The following is a 12390-nucleotide window of genomic DNA, read 5'->3' as shown; positions in this document are numbered from 1 at the left end:
GAGTAATAAAAAAAGATTAAGAAAGGAGACCACGGTGATAAAAATTAATTTGGGTTCATCCCTGGAAGGTCGACAATAGAAGCTATACATCTTTTTAGACAACTAATTGAAAAATATCAGAGCAAAAGCAAAATCTACACATGATATTACTTAGAAAAAACTTATGATAGAATCTCAAGAGAAATTATATAGAGAATTCTAGAAAAGAGAGGTGTTAGCGTAACATATATTGAACTAATTAAGGATATGTATGAGGATGTAACGACTAGAGTTAAGACGTCAGGCGGATTAACTGAAGCATTTCCAATAAGGATAGGATTACATCAAAGATCAGCTATAAGTCTCTATCTTTTTACACTAATCATGGACGAACTAATTAGACACATTCAAAATATAGTATCTGTTGGATCGATACGCACGTGAGAGGAGGGTGAATCACGTGGTTTTCAAAAATTCATCTTTTCTTTTTAAAATTTAAAAACAAAGTACACAGCAGAAAAAGCAATACGAAAACGAGAACATAGAACACCAGAAAACACAGTCGGTTTACTTGGTTCGGAGCTTTCGGCGACTCCTACTCCAAGACCTAGGTCCCGTGGACCTATCGATGGGTAATCACTAAAAAAGCCTCTTCTAGTACCTCTCGAAGAGGGAATCGAGTACAAAAAGATTAGAACAAGTGCAACATGCTGCACTTGTCCTTATGCAGTAATTAAGTACACAAATAGACTTCGTTATCAACACTTAAAGATCGAAGTGAGAGCGCTCGTGTCGATGCCGGTCTGCCGGTCGCGATCGGAAGTTCTCGGAGCAGTTGTCGGGCGCAGCAGCTTTACAGTAGAGTCGTAGCAGGACCCTGGAACAGTCGGAACCTCAAATGAATGCGTAATAGCTCGTATAAGTGTTGTTCAATGAAGCTTCCGTGAGATTGCCTTATATGGGGCATGGAAGGCGCCTTCCATAGCCGTTGAAGGCGCCTCCAATGGGTTAAACTTAATCCTAAACAACCCGACACTTATCCGTGGCGAGGTCAAAATTTCACTTGCGGAAGGCACCTTCCATAGCCATGGAATGCGCCTTCTATGAACAGTATGAAGACACCTTCACTGCTTGAAGGCGCCTTTGGACACTGTTAATCCATAGGCAAATATGCTCATTTTGTCTTGCAAAACAACATTAGTCCAAATAACCTGCAAAACAAATATTAGGACAATGATAATTAATAATAAAGTGTAGTAATTAGTTCTTGTCCTCCCAAGACCAGGAACTAGTCAAGGTCTCAGTTTAGGTATCCTAAATGGCCTTAAATTGGACCGACACCTACTGTCCCTCAACCAGGACGCGTCCTCACAATGTCACTCTCCTCCAGTGACTTACCTTAACTTACCAACTTGACAGACATCCGGTTAGCCCGTCGACCTGTCTGGACTTCATACCAGCTATCCGGTCGACCTGTTTACCTAGCTGGATTTCTTGCCAGATATTCGGTCAGTTCGTCGACCTATCTGGACTTCGTACTAGCTATCCGGTCGGCCCGTTGACCTAGCTGGATTTCCTGCTAGATATCCGATTAACCCGTCGACCTATCTGGACTTCTCTTGCACACTTAATCAAGTGGTTAGATAACAACAAAACCTAACTTAATTTACTTGTCATTCATCAAAATCTGAGTTAGACCGTTAATGCAAACTCCACCAACAGTATCATGGTGCATATTGTTTATAGATGATATTATTTTGATAGATAAGACACGTGAAGGAGTAAATGCTAAATTAGAATCTCAGCGGGAAACACTAGAAATAAAAGATTTTAGGCTTAGTATGAAGTTTAGCAATATTAGACGTAATGAGATAATTGTTAAGATATGAGATGATGAGTTGTCTGGAAAGCTTTAGGTATTTAGGATCATTTTTGCAAAACGATGGAGGGATTGAGATAGATGTCTTACATAAAATACAAGCAAGATGGTTGAAATAGAGGTTAGTGTCAGATATTTTATGTATTTGTAAAGTACCTCTACAACTTAAAGGGAAATTCTACAAAATGGCATACCTTCTATGTTATATGACTCCAAATATTGGGCTATGACTTAGGCACATGAGTAGAAGATGAAAGTTGCATAGATGAGGATGCTAAGTTGGATGTGTGGACATACGAGGATGGACATAATAAGGAATGAGAGCATTAGAGAGAAAGTCAGAATTGCATCTATTGAGGAAAAATTTTGAAAGACATGTTTAAGATGGTGCAAACATATACCTAGACGACCAATAAATGCCCTAGTTAGGTGATGTAAAACTATGGCAAGTACATACATCAAACGAGGGAGAGGAAGGTCTTAGTTAGCAACAATAAAATAAAATAAAATTTATTTAAATATAACGATGATATAATAGGGGATACAACACAATGACGTAGAAGGATCCACCGACCCCACCTAGTGGGATAAGCATTGGTTGTTGTTGTTGTTGTAGTATCCAAAGAAATTAACTTCCCAGACACATTTTCAATTTATTTCAGTTATGAAAATGAAAAGTTGAAATTTGGTGAGAATTGAAAAACCAAACAAGGTCTAAATATCCCAATAACTGACATCGTTATCCTTGTTTTTATTTTACAGGCTGTTGCACTAGTCCGAGTCTATACTGATGGGATCATGGGACAGTTCCTGTGACACATGTAGGTGTTGAGATGGGATAGGGCCTACATACAAAAGTTGCAGAGATAGTTGCATCATCCTTCAATATTCCTCTTAGTTTTGTATATATATCAGAAACGAGTTCAGATAAGGCATATTTTTCTTAAGTTTGTCATGGGATATTAGAAGGTGACAATAAATATGCATCCTTTGGACATTGGATATCTTATTTTGTCCGTTCATTAACACAAAAATGTTTTGTAGGTTCCTAATGCATCACCAACAGCAGGTGCTGCCAACTCGGACATGTATGGTGCTGCTGTTTTTTATGCTTGTGATCAAATAAAAGCACGAATGCAACATATTGCTGCTTGGAATCCACATTCTTCTTTTGCCGAGGTGATGCTTTGAGGAGTAACAATTGCAATTTAGTTTGAATTTGATGGACAAAATTCTCTCTCAGCAACTTCTTGAACTATGAACTAATAAGTTTTTGCTATATGATTAAATTTTCTATTCTTGTGTGTTTCTTAAAATGTTCTTTTGGATCTCTTATATTATGAAATTCTTCTAATATTTGATTCTTTGTTTTTCTAATTTTTTATCTTTTGAAGAGGAACCTTGGCATAATGGTAAACTTGTTGTTGTGTGGTCACAGGGTTTAAATCATGAAAACAATCTCTTGCAATGCAGGGTAAGACTACGTATAATAGACCATTCTACGGGACACCGTAGTGGCGGGAGCTTCGTGCACTGGACTGCCCTTTTATGTAGTGTCCTCTATGCTAGATTTTTGAAACGACTATGAAATTAGTTTGTAATAACGTGCTTATATATATATTAAACTCTAGTTAACCAATAAAATGGGAACTTCTACTTCATGCAGTAACCTGCATTATTCTAATTTTTCTTGTTTCAATTAAGTATATATTCATTTCCTTACATTTGATGGATATCCTTTAATTTATGATGGCTAGGGACTGTAATGTATAACTAAAACTGATGCTTCTTTTGGGCAATTAGCCTAGAGAATCCTAACTTTTAAAAAATTTACCCCAAACCATCCTTTTTTATCATCTTGGGAGGCTTTCTTTCTTTGAAATGTCATTTTGCCCTGGATGGTAATAAAGATGGTTCTGTCACTTGAATATATGTGTAGTATAGTGCAAACTTTGCTTACACTTGTGGCAAGATTTAATTTGGGCATAAAATGCCACCAAAGTAATAATCTCCTGTTAATTGTAGTTATCCTAAATGCCAATTCTAATCCTTGAAGTAGTATGGCCAATATACAAAGACATTTGAGGATGGGACTATGAATGTGCATGAGCATTAACTAGTGTATTTTTGACAAAATAAGATAGAAACTGATTCCATCAATCCATTTCAATATTTAATGTAAAATTGGATCTTATCCCTCCAGTAAGCACCGAATATTACTACTAAGGACCAAATTGGGCTCTATTGAAATACATACCCTGAGGCTTGTAAATGTATATACAATAAAATTGGTAATCAATATTAATGCATTCACAACTGTAGTAGTTCAATATGATTGAGAAGTATCCTATTTTAGCAAATATCCTATTTTCTCTTGTTAATTCTGGGAAAACTTTTGTGTGACTTCTACCAGTTAGCAAAAGCATGCCATATGGAAAGGATAGACCTCTCTGCTCATGGCTTTTACATTACACCTGACATTGGTTTTGACTGGGAAGATGGAAAGGGTTCACCATTCAGTTATTTCACCTTTGAAGTTGCATTTGCAGAAGTTGAGAGACACTCACTGGAAATTTTTACACAAGGGAAGCTGACATTATCATGGACCTTGGCCATTCCCTTAAGCCAGCTATTAATGTTGAAAAGGTGCTCATCATAACCAATTTTATTATTATTTTTTTTTCATCTCATCCAAAAATTTTATTTATTTGCAGTTATTATCAAATTCTCCATTGCCCTTGAATAAAATTCATATTAATCCTTAATACTCACTGCAAATTGCATCAATTTCATATTTATTAAGTTGAAGGGTTTTTTTTTACTTGGGAGGCAAAAGCATCAACCAATCCTCGGCTTATTTTTCAAAAACTATCCAACTTTGAGTCTTCTGTAGTATTATGTATGTTTAAGTTAGTTATAAGAAGATTTTATTCTTACACCATTAGTACACAACTTTGATGTTTTCTGGATCTAATGCAGTGAAGTTGGTTGGTTAGGAAAGATTTAGGATATGATGATTAGGTTTCTCCCTAATCATATACCTAAATGTAGCTGATGACAAAAACCTTCCTCACTAAACCAAATGCATTGAAGACTCTCATGTCCATCTTGTTTACAATGTCATGAAAATTTTTAATCTATAGACCTTTGTGGGTAAATCTGCTAGCGGATTTGTTGTCTGGACCAAGAATTGAGGTGCCAAGCCATACTAATTGGCATTGTCACAATTTATTATTTTATTTGCTGACCAATGTCAAACACTACGATAATATGCCATTGGAGCAACAATTCGCAGTGGAAAGAGAGAGGGAGTGAGAGGGAGAGATAAAGGACTGAGGGGTAGAAGAATCCTTAACGGTCTGTTTGGGAGGAGGTGAGGGAAGGGGAAGGAAGGGGAAATAAGGGGAAAGGAAACTTTGAACCTTGTTTGGGAAGAAGTGAGGGAAGGGAAGGAAAGGTAAGGAAGGGTAAGCTTTAACCTTCATTACCCATGGAGAGAGAGATTTTCTTACACCTCGAATTGGGGTGTAAGGAAGGGGAAGGGAAAATAAAGATTTTTATTCCAATTTTATCCCTGTTCTTAATAGTTTAATAAATTTTCCAATTTCTAGTTTTGCTATGTCGCCAGAGTCCAATTTCCTCGCCTTCTTCACAGCTCGTTTGCCGCCAAATCATCAGAGGAGGGGATCCGACACGTCTTCTAACTAAATTTAAGGGAGAAACTATTTTTGTCATCAAAATTTAAGAGGATATCTACTATTTTTTAATTTTGCCATCAAAATTTAATAAGTTTTTAAAGAATAGGAATTCTCGTTATCAGCGTTATCTTTCAAATTTTTTTATTTAAGTTTTTAAAATCATTATTTTCATTATTTCTCATTTAATTATTTGATTATCGGTAATTCATTGTTTTGTTATGAATAGTATAAAAAGATTAATTTTTTATTAAAAAATAACTAATTTAAATGATAATATAAAAAATTAATTTTATCATTAAAAATATCTAATTTATATTTATAAAATAAATATTAATATTATGAAAAATGTCTAATTTAAAAAGTAAGGATATTTTTGTAACTTTATCTATTTAACCATCATTCCCCTTCCTTTTCTCCCAAATAAAGTAACACATGTTATGTTAATGAACCTTCCCTCCCTCCCAAATAAAGAGAAGTTAAATACTTTACTTCGCTTCACTTCCCCTTCCTTCCCCTCCCTTCCTCTTCCGTTAATGAACCTTCCTCACTCCATCCAAACAGAGAGTAAGAGTGAGACGGGCGGTTGATGTAGAGTGCAATGACAGGTTGAGATGGAACTATTTAAGCTAATATAAAAATTCACATTTGGATGAATGAGAAATGTCCAAGTGACCCAACTTAGTACCATATAATGTCGACAATAAATGGTGTGTACTAGAGGTGGTCCGGTCCCTACATATTGTAATAAGAGAAAATGGAAAAATGCTGAATCAATCAGTGGGAAAGAACACAAGAAGTGTCAATGATTGAACAGACAGAGAAGAACAGGTTGTGACAATTTGAAATACTTCTCATTCTTGTAACTGGACTCCTGAACCAATCCCTTCCCTGAACCAATTCAGGTTTGTAGAACTAAGCCAACTACAAAACCTCATGGCCCAGTAATGGCCCCATCTTAGCTTTAACCTGAAAATACCAATTTCAGACAAAAAAAAATGTAATTATGCCCTAAATTAAAAATATAAATAATTAGATTATAACACCCTACCATAATGGGTACTCATTGGTGGAAGATTGGGCTAGCCCACTCCACTTGTTAACAAGATAATTCTCCCATTTATGAAAAGGGTATTGTTCTTGATTGATGATGCTAAGGAACATCATCTTGTTTACATTGGGTTTATGCCATTTTGTAAACTCAACATTGCTATACTACACACTACATTCTAGATTACCTTTAGAGATTTTCTAAATAAAATTCAGATTTTCTTTACTTGAAACTTTTATTGTTACTTTACCATATTTGAACCCTGTGTTTCCACTTCAATGGTGTACAGTTTGAGGGTGCTTTTGTTCAAGGTTTAGGTTGGATAGCACTTGAGGAGTTAAAATGGGGTAATTCAGATCACAAGTGGATTAGGCCAGGCCACTTGTACACTTCTGGACCTGGAACTTACAAAATTCCTACTGCAAATGATATTCCTCTAAAACTGAAGGTTTCGCTGTTGAAGGTACCCAAAAATATTATATGTTTTATCATCATATTATTCATTGGAATTCACTGCTTCTTAATGTATTACACACTTAGCTGCTTGTACTTTGAATACATTATCGTGCACCATTTGGGTTGACCTGCGAAGGTCTTCTGATTATTCAGACGCCTTACACTAAACAATTAGACAGTATTATTATAGATACAACAAAAACTTATTCATGTCCAGAAGTGAGTGGAGAACAGAAGCATATGAAAAGTCAGGTTCCTATATTTATGACAAGAAATTTGGTATTCTATGTATGACAAACTTTATTTTATAATAGATTTAAGTGCATTTACTTGTTTAGACTCTTATGCAAACTTAGTTTGAATTCAAAGATGGTACAAGGCAGAGAAGGGAAAATAATCCCTAACCATTTTCCCTTTGAATGTTTGATGGTACAAGGCTTGAGCCACCATGATATCCTACATCATTGTCATCCCAAGTCAGTAGATACCTCATATGACAAGACAAATGAAAGAATTGCAGCGAGAGGAAGCCTGTGATAATCAGCCGCTATATGTCCATTGCCAACATATATAAATAGGCATATATCTTACATTGGTACTTTTAGGTCTAGAATTTTATCATGCCCTATTTATATACTCATGAATAGGCATTATAGTGATGCAATAAAACATTTACTTTCTCCAAATTTAAGACATACAACATAAGAACTGATAATGATTTGAAGACACATTGGCATGTTGATTGATAAGGCAGAGACTAAAGATTTTGTAGATCGGGCATTACATCTAGTGCAGAAGCAATCAAAGATGTTTGAATAATTATGGGATGTTGATCATTTAAAATTCCACCTGAATTGGGATTATTTCCAGATGCTAGACAATTTGAAGATTACTGGTGTATGTGTCCGAGTCTAATCTAAGCCCTGAATGATTGGCGGATTATCAATTATGTAAGACGTGAAAAATAAATGATTCAATTATGCAATGTGTTATAAGACTTGCATCTGTCACTTATTTCCGTTTTTTAAGCATTATAACATTGTTTCCTAACACTGAAATGGTCAAAAGCAATATTTGCAAGTAAACAAAAATTACTAACAAATATTTGTTGGCTCAATTTGCATACTGGACTAAATCTTGTGTTGTTACAGTATGGTATGCTTTATTGATCTTTTAATGTGCCAAGATGGTGCTGGAACTGAGATTTTAGATGCTGTTACATGTTATCTGGAAATCATGAGCCTTGCCTATCTTACACTTCTGTTGAAGCATCCATTGTGTGTTGGGAAGGATAAGCATGTCATAGTATCAACAGGATAGACCCCAAAAATAACTGAATTATACTTCAATATCATTAATAGTTTAATGTGTGTAACAAATAGTTCACTTATTTCTCTCTCATGGGGGAAAGACACACAAGGGGAACCCTCAGCACTGGAGTTCATTTGAACATAATATACGATTGTGAAGGCGCTAGCAATTTTTCTTTTCAATATAGTTGCTCTTGTTATTTCCGTAAGGATCTGGAAGCTTTTATGGAAGTTAATTGGAAGTTTATCAAGACTTCTATGCACATGTAGGCTCTGTGATTCATTTTTGTGCCTACTGTTTGCAGGGCGTTCAGAATACCGAAGCAATTCACTCTTCAAAGGTTGTTGGGGAGCCACCACTTTTCCTTGCCTTTGCAGTGCGCTGTTTGCTATCAAAGATGCGATCATGGCTGTCTGAGCTGAAGAAGGCTATCACGAATGGTTTCCACTCGATGATCCAGCAACTCTAGTGAGGATCAGAATGGCTTGCATTGATAACTTCACTAAGCAATTCGCAGCTCCTGAATTCCATCCTAAGCTTAGTATTATAGTATATGATCCTTCTGGCGTGCAATGAGTTGCTGATTCTCATCCTAAGTTGAGTGAAATTCTTCTGGTGTGCTATGGTGACAGATTGTAGTATTAGCCATAAAATAAATCAATTTGGAAGAGCCAAATAAAAGTACATGGAAATGCACAGGCAATTTGTAACACAATCTTCAATCCTTTTCAGCCGGTTTAAGATCGGTATTGATACTTTGTACTAATATAAACACGCATTATAAATTTTGTCTTCTCATATGTTGAAGCAGGAAGATTCGTTAATTTTTTTTAATTATTTTTATTAAATTATTATTTTTTATATTTTTTGAGTTTTTTTTTTTATATTTAAGATATTTTTGATAATTTTTATTTTTGTAGTTTTGAATTTTAAATCCAGGATTTTAGAATTGTGAGTTTTTTTCTTATTTATTAGGTTTTTTTTTCATTACCAGTTAAGAATTGTGATATGTATGTTAGTATTTTTTTTTTTCTTTGTGCTTTAGGGTTTGTAATTTATATAACTATGTGTTTAGTTGTTTGAGGAATTATATTTTATTATTAAATAATATATTTAAAAAAAAATAAATTAAGATTGCATTTGGTTGGGGGCTATCCTTATAATTTTGGTTATCCATTCAAGGTATCAACAAAAATTCTATTTGATTTAGGTAATCGATGATTTTCAAGTAATGTTCTATGTCTGACACGTCAGTAAAAGAGACATGTAATTTGAAATTAGAAAATCTCAGAAAATTAAGATTTTTCTATATTTCATGTTAACAAATTTTTTATCAAAAATATCATTTGATAAGAGAAAAATATGAAAAAAAGAAAAACAAACATTAAAAATAGGAAACAAATAATAAAAACATAAAAATAATAAAAAAGACAAAAAAACAAAAAACAAAAAAGACAAAAAAAGGACAAAAAGAAACATAAAAAATAAAAAAAACGTAAAAAATAAAAACAATTAAAAACAACATAAAAAATAAAAAAAATTAAAATGTAAAAAAATAAAAATAACATATAAAAAATAAAGAACAACGTAAAAAAATAAAAAAATCATAAAAAACGTAGAATTCAATAATAATAATAATAATAATAATATTATTATTATTATTATTATTATTATGTATAGTTGATTTTTGTAACTGAGGGTAATATAATAAAATATTAAACTAGGTTATTTATTAAAACCTTCAAACAAATAAGTTTTTGTTGTATTACTTATATTGAACCAAACAATATTTGATTATGTTTTATTTCCCATAACTTTAGTTATGCAATTACCAGATAATCACATAACCAATGTTATACATGATAACTTGAACCAAACACAACTTAAGAATCGTGATTTCATTTCTTACTTTCTTCTCGAGAAGAAGGGATTATTCCTTTTCTCATTAGCCAGTAAAATAATCATTATCCTATCCGATATTAATTGGTATCAGAGTTGATAGATTTTGATTGAGAAAGTTGAGCGTCAGATTCAATAGGAGGTTGCCATGATTGTGGTTGTGCTAGGTAGGTTCCGGCCGAGAAAGTTTCGTGTTGTGGTTGTAGCAACCAAGATGAGATTGAAGATTTATAGAGACAAATCATAAATTTAACTAGGAGTGCAACAGCGATGATGTGAAATTTGGAAGATCGCAAGATCTCATATTGTGACTCAAAGTCTATATTCAAGAACTCGTATCATCATCATGCTACATATTAGGAATATCATGGTCGGGAGGAGCCTTATGAGATGAGACATTGGTTTTCGGATTGATCTGCTCGAATTTTGTAGTACGTTACAAGCAGAGGACTTTATTGATTAGATTAATAAAGTGGAACGGATCTTCGACTATAAGTAAGTTTCAGATCGAATGAAGATAAAATTAATTACCATCAGAATCAAAGGTTGAGCATCGCCGCGGTGGAAACACTTAAAGTGCTCACGAGACAAATAATACAAGACCAAGATCAAGGATTGTCTAGCTCAGCCTGGTCTCTTTCTAAGCTATAAACATTGACGTCTCTCACAACAATCTCACCGGGTACTCTCATACATTATATAACTGTTGTGAATTCAATTGTCAGTGGCATGCTCTTTGATCTGTCCAACAATCTTTACTATGGTCGCATCTCTTCTAGCTTTGTGAGTATTTTTAACCAATTTCGAATTAGGGATGTATCGGTAAATTTTATAGAAGGTGCCTTGCCATTTGAAGACTTGCGCAACATTATCTCATTTGGATTGAATTGCTTTCAAAATGCAACAAATCAAAGGAGTGCAGAGGTGTGTATGCAGTTATATTCAGAGAGAGGGTTATTTTACGGTGGGGGTGCGCCCCAAGCCTTGCACCTTCAGATACTTGCAAGAGAAGGAATCGAAATTTGATATATATACTCATTGGGGTAATAGATGGAACAACTGAAATTCTTTTCCATTTCCATCATTTTGGTTTTTTATGGAATTGTTAAAGGACTCACATAACTACAACAGTTAGTTATTAGTAGATTTGACTGATTTGATGTCAGTAATATTTTTTTTTAGATTATCATTTGATATTATTCTAAATTTGAGATGAGTTTTTTTCAACCCGAGATGACGGATATAGAAAGATTTGTTGATTTATTTTTATTAATTTTTAGTAAATTATTATTTTTTATTTTTATATTTTGTATTTATAAATTTTAAGTTTATTTAGAAATTTTATAATTATGATTTTTTTATTTATTAGAATTTATTTTTTTATAAATTAGGAATTAAAGCTTATATAAATATATATTTAATTATTGAAATAATTATTCTCTATTATTAAATAATATTTTTTTAAAAAAAAAAAACTCTGAGGATGATGATTATTTTTTTTTACATTCTCCTCCAGAGAAAACGATTATCCTCTTCTCGATAATTTACTGAATAATTATTATCCTATCCATTATATATACCACAAACAAGTTGATGATATTTTAATAGCCAAGGCCAGAAAGTCATGATGCTGACAGTGTGTAAAGAACGGAAGGATAAGATACCAATAGTACGTGTCACAATCCCATCTGTAGTAAGTTATTATCAAAAGGTTATCTTAAAATTAGAGACACCTAAAACATGTGGCTGCTATTGATTTCCATGCCAAGTTCAGTATCTAATCCGTCGGATGTTATGCAGTCACAATTTTAACTTTAGTACTAAAAAGAAGAGAAAGATGGATCTCTTATCTTTTTGTTTCATTTAAATAAGTAATATTTATATATACATATCTCCTTCCCTCTATCTCTTTCTTCTCTGTAGGAGGAAGTCCATGTCACGAGGAACTGTCAGATACGAATTTCATCTTTACCGAATTTCTTTTCTACTTAGATTTTTATGGTCGTAATAAAAAAAAATACGAAACTTCTAGATTAATTATTGTATGTATTTTTTAATTTATTTTGATGATTAATAATTTTTTTTTTATAAGATCATATCAGTCGTTTTAGAAATAATCA

The 12390-nt window shown here is 33.4% G+C and overlaps 1 pseudogene; it reads left to right on the top strand.

Annotated features, from left to right (window-relative positions):
* The first annotated feature begins 1964 nt into the window (after window positions 1-1964).
* LOC121986860 lies at window positions 1965-9137 on the top strand (annotated as a pseudogene).
* The last annotated feature ends 3253 nt before the right edge of the window (window positions 9138-12390 follow it).

The sequence above is a fragment of the Zingiber officinale genome, chromosome 5B (genome assembly GCF_018446385.1).
Source record: "Zingiber officinale cultivar Zhangliang chromosome 5B, Zo_v1.1, whole genome shotgun sequence".
In the NCBI taxonomy this organism is placed as follows: domain Eukaryota; kingdom Viridiplantae; phylum Streptophyta; class Magnoliopsida; order Zingiberales; family Zingiberaceae; genus Zingiber; species Zingiber officinale.
Note: the sequence above shows the minus strand (reverse complement) of the source record. Positions and strands in the feature narration are given on the sequence as shown.